The 10,561-nt window shown below is 39.0% G+C and overlaps 1 long non-coding RNA gene across 1 annotated transcript; it reads right to left on the minus strand.

Moving 5' to 3' along the window:
• Nucleotides 1-1,116: 1,116 nt before the first annotated feature.
• Nucleotides 1,117-10,348, minus strand: LOC117957859. The gene is made up of 3 exons (XR_004659617.1): nucleotides 10,338-10,348; nucleotides 1,715-1,720; nucleotides 1,117-1,192 (listed from the first exon to the last, which is right to left on the minus strand). It is a non-coding gene; the product is annotated as an uncharacterized LOC117957859 (long non-coding RNA).
• Between the last annotated feature and the right edge of the window lie 213 nt (nucleotides 10,349-10,561).

Here is a 10,561-nt window from a genome sequence, read left to right on the forward strand (position 1 = left end):
TCCTGCTTTGTGCTGGGCAGGTGGTGTACAGTGGGTTTATAAGAGCAAGCAGTGAGATTAAACCAAAGACGCTAACCTGCTCCTAAAAACTAGGATGAACTGAAGAGTTTCATGATAATTCACTGGGTGCATTGACACTAAACTTATGTACTTAAAATATTGATTCATGCAGCTTTAAAGGGGCTGCCCTTGAAATATTGAAGACAAGAAAACAGTAGTATCTCAGTCAGTAGGTGAGTTTGGTTGGGAACCAGAGGGTCACAGTTCACGTCTCCATACGGACCAAAGTGTGGTGGTGGACTGGTAGCTGGAGATGTGCCAGTTCACCTCCTTGGCACTGCCAACGTGATCTTGGCACCAAACCAAAGGCACCAAACCCCCAATTCCTCGGGGCACCTTCCATGGGCAGCCCCCTCACTCTGACATCTCTTCATGTATAGGTACTGAGCGTGTCTGTGTAGTTAGGGGCCTGTGTGTAACGTGTCTAATAACAATTGAGTGAAAACATTGTCATTTCCCCTTGCAGGATTAATAAAGTGTGCATTATTATTATTATTAATATTCCACTGACTTTTCCCAAATACGTGAAAAACCTTGGGCCACTGCACATGCGGCCAGACAAGCTATCGCGGCGCTCCACAAGGCTGTGTCTGCTCCACACTGTTATTCAGCCTTTACACCAACGACTGTTTAACCACTTTGTCTCACCACTAAATCATCAACTCTGTGATGACACGGCACTGGTAGCACTGCTGAAGGAGTGAATGCTCATGTTATGTTGAAGCAGTTGATGCATGTGTTAACTAGGGGTGTGAATCACTGGTCTCACGATTCGATCCCAAGGGGCCTGGGATCACAGATCCAGCACAGCTATGGAACCCTATTGCTTTCCTAAGGTTTCTTATTATTATTCTCTGCCTCAATGAATGGGAAAATTGCTATTGCAAATCACCACAGACTTAAAAAATTCGCAATTAGTCAAACTTACTAATATTTTACTCGCCTCTATCATTCTTTGGGTTCTGGTTTTGCGTGCTCATCTTTGGTGTGGCGTGGGCCAGGGAGAAATCGTGCCGGGGAGGCTTGGATCCCGGTCATAACTACTTGCTGTTCAAGTTTTATATTGCTACACATGGTTTTCATCGACAAATTCAAGCAGTCAGATAAATAGGAACTCCCCTTTTCATTCATCCTGAATGAAGTGGAGTAACACAGCAGAAAATTAACAAGTAGGAAATAATAGATTATGGTCGGTCTCTGCATCAATCCAAAATTGTCTAGTGCTGCATTGCATGCAATGATTCATTTCAACACCTCTGGTTTTAACAGGCAATGTAGTTCACTAATACACACACAAACACTCTCAACATTTGATAAAGGATGACCTCAACACAGGCCACAATTTTTTGAACACTGAATGAAATTTGTTAGATTTCTTTTATGTGTTCTTTATTATTGTAATAAACCATAATAGTCACATGAAAAATGCTTGTAATTACGGTGGATTCATATAATTGAACATAACACATTAAACTTAGTTTTTTACCTATTAATATAGCCAACAGTTACAACTTGTAAAGCCTTTGTAAAATCAGCCTCATTAGGAAGTGATAGGAACTGAAAGGGACAGTTCATAATGCATGTTTCATGCTATAACTATGATCACTATCATCGGTATGCTAAGCATGTTGTACATCTGCAGTTTGCATAAAACTGCGCTCTTAATTCTGTGTTGAAATTGCCCTGGAGTATAGTTCTTTTATGCCTCAGCTTTCCACACCACGCATCTGTGCTCCCAAAACTCAATTTCACAAAAGTATGAGTTATTGATTCTATAGAGATGCAGTCATGTCTGAGCGGTTACATTAGGACTTTGTTAATCTCAGGCCTATGAATGTGGTGGGCACGGCATCAGACATAAATCTACACCTGAAAAAAATCCACTGCAGCTCACACTGCTGATGTATTTAAAGCAACCAGGCGTAACCATCCGTTGATAGACATTGGGGAGTGTGAATCAAACTTTCCTCTTGTTCAGTATGTAAAATCAAAAACCTACTGCAGCTTATGACACATACACTAGACTTATCTTTGTCACTGAACAAAAACAGCGGAGTTAAACACTTCAATGTTTTGCGAGACAACATAAAGGGCTGCCTATTATGTGTGTTCAGATCCCGTCTGCTGAGTCATTTCAAGTTTATAGGACATGTTGATAGTGCCATAATTCACTGTTGTATTAAAGAGGCAAGGGTGAGGCACTAGGCTGAGGCCGTCCATGTGTGGCCCATTAAGGGTTACTATGCCAAATTACTCTGTTAAGTGTCTGTGTATCTCTGCTAGTATGGAAGAAGGCAGGGGTGTACTGGCCATCTGGCACACAGGGACAAATCCCAGCATGCCGCACATCCTGTCTATCTCTGTACTTTGATCATTTGGGCAAGTTAAATTTATGTTTACGTCATAAGCTCCAACGTAGCCTACTCCATATTTGCGGCTGAAAATGCTGGATACATTATTTCAAGCGTCACAACCCCCACAAAAAGACTTGTTTCCTTAACAGAATTTTAATAATTGAGTGTGATGACATCTGGACCTAGAAGACCGGCATGATGGAATAATTTTATTCTGATTCAGGTTATCACAGGGCTAAACCTGTAGTTAGACCAAAGAAATTAAAAAGCAGGAATTAGAGGCCCAGGCTTTCAAATGTAAAAAAATAAACAATTGCCATATAAGCCATCTAAGGAAATTTGGCTTGCTTGAAAAAATTTTAAATACCTTGGTACCTGAGTTAGATACATTAGTTTATATGTAGGCAGTGTTATGTTTTTTTTAGCACAGCAATATTGTATTTATTTTTGGACATATTTGCTTTCAATTAGCGAGAATTAGAATGCAAAATGTGTGCTTTTTCATTGATCAAAAGAATTATCAATTTTCTGCAGTGTTATTTGTCCATTTGTACATTACAACAAAAGTGACAAACATTGAATTGTTTTTTGCAGGTTAGGGTTTCAATAAATACATAGGTAATAACATTCAAAGGACTGTGGTATATTATGTATCTGTAAACCTGGTGAAATGAGTTACTGTAGACCTGGTAGCCTGGGGACAGTTAGCCAGGCTCAAAAACTCAACTTCCTGTATCGACCTTTTTCAACACCAAACATTTTAGTTTTTCATAGCAGTGAAAGCACAGGTGTAATTTAAAAAATGAACATGTCCAGGGTCCTGGTATCATGCGTGCTGGCTCACTGTCAGGGCTTACTGGGATTCTTAAAACTGTATTTTTCTTGTGCTTTTTCTGCTATCATAAGTCAAAATGTCTATTGTGAAAAAAAGACTTTAATGCAGTTCAAGGTGTAATATGAAGTTGTCAACCAGGACATTTGTAAATATTATCATGTTGAGTTACTGGTGATGAATCCAAGCTTTTTAAATGACAAAATAACATCAGACCTTTATTGTGAAAGAAATACTGGAAATTGTTTCAACCATTTTAGCAGCCGCTGCTTTGACCACACAGGCTCGCAGGCTTTTGAGACTAGTAATTAGCAAAAGCAGACGTTGCTAAATAAGACCAGGAATGTCTGTAGTAACATCTTACATACCGGTGAATTGGGCGACGTTTTATGAAACAAACAAATAAAGGTTGTTGTCTGCAGGCAGCCACTTATTCCAGGCAACCGTGGGGCACAGAGCTCCAGAGAGCCGGGGATATAAGAGCAGGCAGCACCAGAACAAAAACAGACACACATAACAGACAGTCTGATAGGACATGTGTCCGTACACAATGCTAGAGAATGTGGCTCAGACCCCTGAATGTGCTCTGATTGATCGGATCTCACTGTGTCCTCAAATGCGTCCTAGGTGCACTCACACCAGTGTTATGGGGTTTTAGAGATTTGTTTGTAGCCTAGAAAGAAAGTTATTTTCTTACAGGGGAAAATATGTAGATTGCATATGTTTTAATATGATTTTTGTTTGAATGTTATTGTCTAGGTTAGAAATGTTAGTTAATAGAATGTTTTGTTATAATATACTCTTGTCTCATGAGATGTATATTGCAGGACTGTGGGTAGAGCAGATGCACATTGTGTTAACACCCAACAATGATATAAAAAGTGTTTCTGCCTATTGCCATAAGGTTGGCACAGTTAGAGCCACTGTTATTAAATGTTTGGACTCAACATTATTTATTGTCCTGAGAGGTTGTGGGGAGGACAGATTAAAGCATGTGTTATGTCAGTACAATTTTAATAGGACGTTTATCATGAACAAGTAATAGAACAACAAGCCTGCTCTGGTGATCCTGATGCATAATAATGGGCACAAACATTCCATATTCATTAAGCGGCAATAATGGCATTACCAATCTTCTCATTAGCCAACTTGCAGACTACCCTCGCTCTTACTTTTTAAGTGTAAAAGCGTATTCAAATTAGAGCTACCGCTCTAGACAGCAAAAAGCCTTTATCTAATACTGTGGCATCCCTACCACGCTGTGTGCCTGCCTTTCAAGGGGAAGATGATAGAGCCTATAATCTATCACAGAGAATACTAACCACTTTCCCTCCAGCTGAGTTGAAGAGGTGAAGTATTTCCCCCCAAAGGGAAATTTTCAGAAGGCTTTAAATATGGATGAAAACATTCATCTTTTTTTGTGTTGCATGAGGATATCGATTTGCCGGAACTGAATGGACAGTCACACTGATGATGTCCTCTAAAGCTGCAGACGTTTTCTGCGGCGGAAGGATTCCTCTGAATTCTGAGCGTGTCTGTTTCACAACAAAGCAATGTTAATTAAAACCTCGTATTGATGATTTGTTCATATTAAAGAGGATGTAGATAAGTTGGACCCCCTCACTATTTTATGATTTGTTAAAGGTGGGGTTATGACTATGCTAGGAATTACACTGTGCCAGTGTTCATTTCCAAAGTCAAAAACCCTGATTAGCCACTTTTAATTACTGGGGGTATCTCTGCAGTGGAACTGGCTAGGAAATGGCTTTGGATCCTGGCAGCTTTGGACTATTTTGTGTGAGCATGTGTGAGAATGCATGTGCATGAGAGTGCTAGCAAGAGAAGAGAAAGTGAGAGTAAGAGTGCAAGCTAAGCCCTGGTCTAGACTGGAGTCAGATGGGATCCATGCGGCTCATTAGTAGTATTTCTGTTCTTGAACAAAAGCAGAGGCTGAAAAATATTGTAATTGATTTCTACACTGGCTCACCAAGCTTTTTTTAATGAATAATTACTTCAAATGAGCACTCAGCAAAGAAATGAGCCTGTGTGTCTATTTTTATACATAGATTAAATTTATTTCATTATTTCATTGTTTTTTTTGTGTGTCCGCTGACAACGCAGCTAAACAAGCTACGGAGATGCATCAATCATTGCAGGACTGATAAACGAAGCAGAGACGTTGCGCGGCAGCTAAATGTCAGAGGAAGACATCAAAAAAATACAAGCCAATTAGTGACTCTCCATTGATCTCCCTCTGCTCAGAGATGGACAATAGCACATACACTTGTTCGTGACAGTTATACTACTGTTTTTCAGAATAAAGTTAGCAAAAAAAGATTTCTCTGCCTCTAAATTGCTTTGCCAATGTCAAAACGATAGAGGTCAGGGGCTTTGTTAAGGATGCAAAACTCACATAGGTCCCACTTGTTATGTTATAGGGTTTCATCAGACTCGTAACAATGGCAGCATAATGACCCATGCTATCTAAGTTTATACATTCATAAGACAATTACTACTGATTACTGAATTTGCTCTGAGTGATTTGTGGAAACGTATAAGATTATTTTTTACTGCCCTTCTGATCCCTCCTGAGCCATTTCATGCCTGCTTCTGACGTTTATTGTGTTCCGGTCCATAGATATCTGTCTTTTTGACACCTGTCCAACTTAATGGAAGTGAATGGGGATTTTACTTGAGGTGCTCAAAGCATTGAAAAACTGGAAACGTTTTCACTGGATCTAGTTTCTATTAAGGAAGTAGTCCCTATGAATTGACATGATTGACAGTGAGGTATGTGGTTTATCCAGAATAGCTGGGATAGTGTTACTGAAAAGCAATGCTGTTGAATGTTTAGCTAAATTCATTGGAGGGAAACTTCTGTACTCATGGAACACAAGTTCTACCCAGGTAAAGTAGCTTCTACGTTGGAAATAATTGGAACAGAACACGTTTTAGAGACCCGCGTGTAAATAGCTGGACACAAACTGTCAACATGGCTTTTTAATTCCCTGAATAACAGTGGAATACCTGAATGTCTGAAACAATTTGACATGCTAAGAGCAAAACCTCTTTGCAGCATTTACTCTTCAAATATTGTGTATTTCCCTCCATTCAAACCTCAGTACAAGTAAGCATGTTTCTATGTTGTTTGGAAATCTCTTCACATGTGAAGATCTGTTCCTGAAACTCTAACATTGTCTCTTTCCAACCAACCTCCCCTCCATGGCTGGCGAAGAGGGTTCAGTGCCGTCAAATTTAAAACCTTGGAAATGTCCCTGAGTGGCATTCAATATTACCCTACTACACAGTTCTTAAATTCAATCGAGATGGACTGAATGATTCATGATCTCCTTACGTGATTGGTTATGTGACAACCATTCAAGTAGCCCAATAGTCCTACACTGGGAGATAGGGAAAAGCTCAAAAAGGTTCCTTGCGAACTTGTAATGGCCGCACTAGCAGCCACACATGGAAACAACAAGTCACGGGGTAACTCTCTTTTGCTTTGAGCACATTACACATTATACAAAATAAACCGGGCACACTTTAGTTCTACAGTTGTATTAGTTATTTGACTTAGTTTTCTTATTTGGTGCACACATTTAGTATGTCAGTTTAGCTAATTTGAGATTCATTATGTTTGTTTAAGTCACGTTCTTTTTGAATTACCAGTTACTTGGGAGTTGCTGCTGAGGGTTGTTGGCTGACAGACTAAAGGACCTCCAACTGACTCTAAGCTGTTTAAAAAGGGAATGGATAATTGGACAATTGCGCCATGTTTTCCATATATCATGGGGGTGGAGTATTCAATGTTTGTGTTGTGTTCTTTTCTTTGCTAGTTTTACTTTGTTATCATTATTTGATAGAGTTATCCGTGGTTCATATTAGGTAGCGTTGGTTTAACATGGGTTGTAGTTAAAGTGGTTTGTCTATGTAATGTGGTTGTCTCCCCCCTTTGTGTCAGAAAGGCCTGATCAGCCACTATATAAGTTTCCCCCATCTCTCAGTCTTGTTAGGTCTGATCAGTCTGTCTAGGTCTGTTTGGTCCAGCTTGTGTTAAGGTTACGTCATCTAAGTTAAGTTCTGTTTAGTGTTTAGTTGAACTCTTTTATGGGCCCAAAACTTTCTGTTTTCTCTAAATTAGTTGTTTTTTGTAAATAGAAATCTATATTTTTTGAAAACCTACTTAATGAATCCTCATGCCTGCCAGCTTGGTCCCTCACACGGCTAAAGAGCAACATTGTGCCTGACAAAGCCCTCTCAAGGGAAAATACTCCAATGTATCATTCTAAAGGAATCAATAAACTAATTTGAGACTTTTAAGAACTCCTTAGCTTCCCAGAGTCACAGTTAATGGGCATTTGAAGTTATTAATTGCCTCTTTGTGTTTCAATGAACCCAATGTGGTTGTCGATGTTTTGAGGTATGTGATTTTGAGTCAGGGCTGTGATTCAAATTGTAATTATATGGTTTGATTTAGCAAGGCTGCTGCTGCTCAACAGTAAATTGTATCTGTTTAATATACCACACTTGGTCAAATGATCCCATTTATTTCCCTATCTTTGATGATCGGTTACTTAATTTTGATTAGAAGTTCCTTTTTATAGCTTTAATCACTTTATATCAAAACAGTCAAGTGAATAAAATCGTACCTGAGACATAATCCAAGAAACTATTCTCCAACATTTTGTCAATGCTATTTGTTATAACGCTTGTTTCTCTTAAAGGGTAATTTTGGTATTTTTCAACCTGGATCCTAATTCCCCATGCATTTATTCCAGCAAAGCAGACTACAATGTAATCCTATAGGGCAAATTTGTGGCGTCAATGTATATCAACTCCTGTTTTGTGCCAATGACAGGCTAAGATTGTTATTATAAGAGTCAAAACTTCATAATGGAAAGATGGTAAAGTCTTGTTCTAAAATCTTGCGAAGTGACTTGCCAAAAGAAAGCATTGTGGAACCATGGATGCAAAGTGAAGTATAGTAAAGCATAGCTTTGTGTTATCCAAAAGATTTTAAATTGCACATTTCCGAAGTGTGCCAACAAAATGTCGAGCTACACAGCTTTCATAGATGTTACCTTTGGATACAGACAGGCTGTGGCTAGTTGTGCTACTGTTATAAATGGATGATAACACTTCAGTCCATACCCTGCACCTGCAGACCATCTGGTCTGCACAGACCATTATGACTACTGCCACCCAAGGAGGAGAAGAAATTCTATACCAAAGCACATTTTGCTGAAGAGAAATGCTGTTTCAAGCTGCAGGCAGACATCTTTCCGTAATAGTTTGCCACTGACAGGCTGAGATTATTATTCTGTGTGTATGGACAGTGCAAATTTGCCCTAATGCAGCTAGGTTTGCGTTTGCTGGTTACGGTGTTCTCGCTCTATACTGGACTAATTTCAAAGACTTTTCTTCAAGTTAGTCACTTAAACCCAGTTCAGACCAAAGATTCACTACGAGACAAGTTAAAACTTGCAACTTCTTGCAAGAAGCTTGTCTGCAGCGTTTTGAAACCTTCCAGTTCACACCAAAGAGACAAGGCAGTGTATCATCTCCATAGCAACAACTCTTTGTACTTCCATTTTAACTTCCAACTTTTAGGCTTTTTTGTAGCTGGTTATCTCATTAGTTTTTCATCTAAATATGAATGTGGATAACATTATTGGTATTGAGATGCTTTCCACAATAACACTTATAGTGATGAATCAGCAAAAACAAATTTTATTTCTCTGATTCACTGCTTTGTTCTAACGCCATTGGGCGCTTCTTCTCTTCAGTCTCTCTCTATCTCGTGCAACCATGTATCATGCTTTTGGGTTGTCTTAAACTCTGCCATTTTGATCAGCTGTTTGTAACATTAAACTAAAATGAGAGAATGGTCTCACTCCTTTCCTTTTCATTCCAAATTTCGGCAATGAAGTCAATGAGCACATTTCCCAAATTGTTATACTATTCCCTTAAGACACCATGTTGGATTCTGAGAAATTGTCATGGCTTTTTTCTTTTCTTACAGTGTTCTGACATTTTATAGACTAAACAATATATTAATTAATTGTAATTAATATATTGCAAATCATTTAATCAATAGTGAAAAATAGTTGCAGCCCTTGTACACAGCTTGTGTTATTTTTGGTAAGTTGCAGTGAAACCAGCTCATTTTTATTCCTGTGAAGTAACACCGCTGTTTGACCTTTCTGAGACCTGTATGAGAGTGTGCATGGCCTAACCTTATTAGCAGCCTTTTACGGGGTAAACTTTCCATCCTGAGGAACCTGACTGGATGTGGTGTCAGAGCTGGGCTGCATGGAGAGAACAATAGGGGATGACTGGTAATCGGGTTTCAGAACTGACAGTGGGCCAGTGGCAATCAAATGTAATGGAACAAGCCTGAGGATCAATACAAGTCGGTGATTGCAGTCAGACAAAGGTTGTTTAGTAGCAGGCATCACTAATTGAAATCAATGGCTAATCTGAAGACAGTTCGTAACCTTTACACCTCTGAGGATTCATAAACAAGTGAGAATCATGAGAGAGCAGCAGACAGACTGTCGTCTCTGTACAATTACTTTCCCCCACAACATATTTGTTTTTCTGCTGATTCACACTTTCTAAGAAGCCTAACAAAGCCATGCAATGAGGTTTCATTGCCCAGGATCAATACAGTACTAACACTCTGGTTAAACGGTGATTCTGCTGTATGTGGTGTTTTATCAATAAAAGGTAACTAAAATATGCATGTGGAACCGTGCTGCATATGGAAAGTCATTCAGCTGGTGATTGATTCAATCACTAAGGAAATAAAAGTGTCAAATAAGGCCATTGAATTTAAATTTAATTCATATGGACGTACATGGGTTAGGTGAATGGGTTGTCCATCAAATAGGATTGAACCCTATTTATATGCAATTACATGCAATGCCCTTAAATGTGGCGGTTAATTGATCGAGTACTCCATTTTGTATTGAGGATGGAGCCACCGGTCAAGCGTCAACCGGCATGACAGCCTGAGAAAGGAAGATGAGACTGAGACCAGACGTTTTAATCACCAGATGTCAATAACTAATCAGGCAGCAGGGCACTAAAATAGATATCTTGGTGAGTTGTCACAAACAAATTGTCAAGAAACATCATGAGAAAATATTTGAAGATGATTGGACACTAAACGCATTGTTGCTTTCGATTGAGGGACTTTTTTCTAGCCAATATCTCATATTACAAAGCATACTGGAAGCACCAGAACACTACTGTAGAGTTAAATTATATCCTTTTATGATTGCAATACCACTTAATACCCCACAGCTAT

Source organism: Etheostoma cragini, chromosome 2 (assembly GCF_013103735.1).
Source record: "Etheostoma cragini isolate CJK2018 chromosome 2, CSU_Ecrag_1.0, whole genome shotgun sequence".
Classification (NCBI taxonomy): Eukaryota; Metazoa; Chordata; class Actinopteri; order Perciformes; family Percidae; genus Etheostoma; species Etheostoma cragini.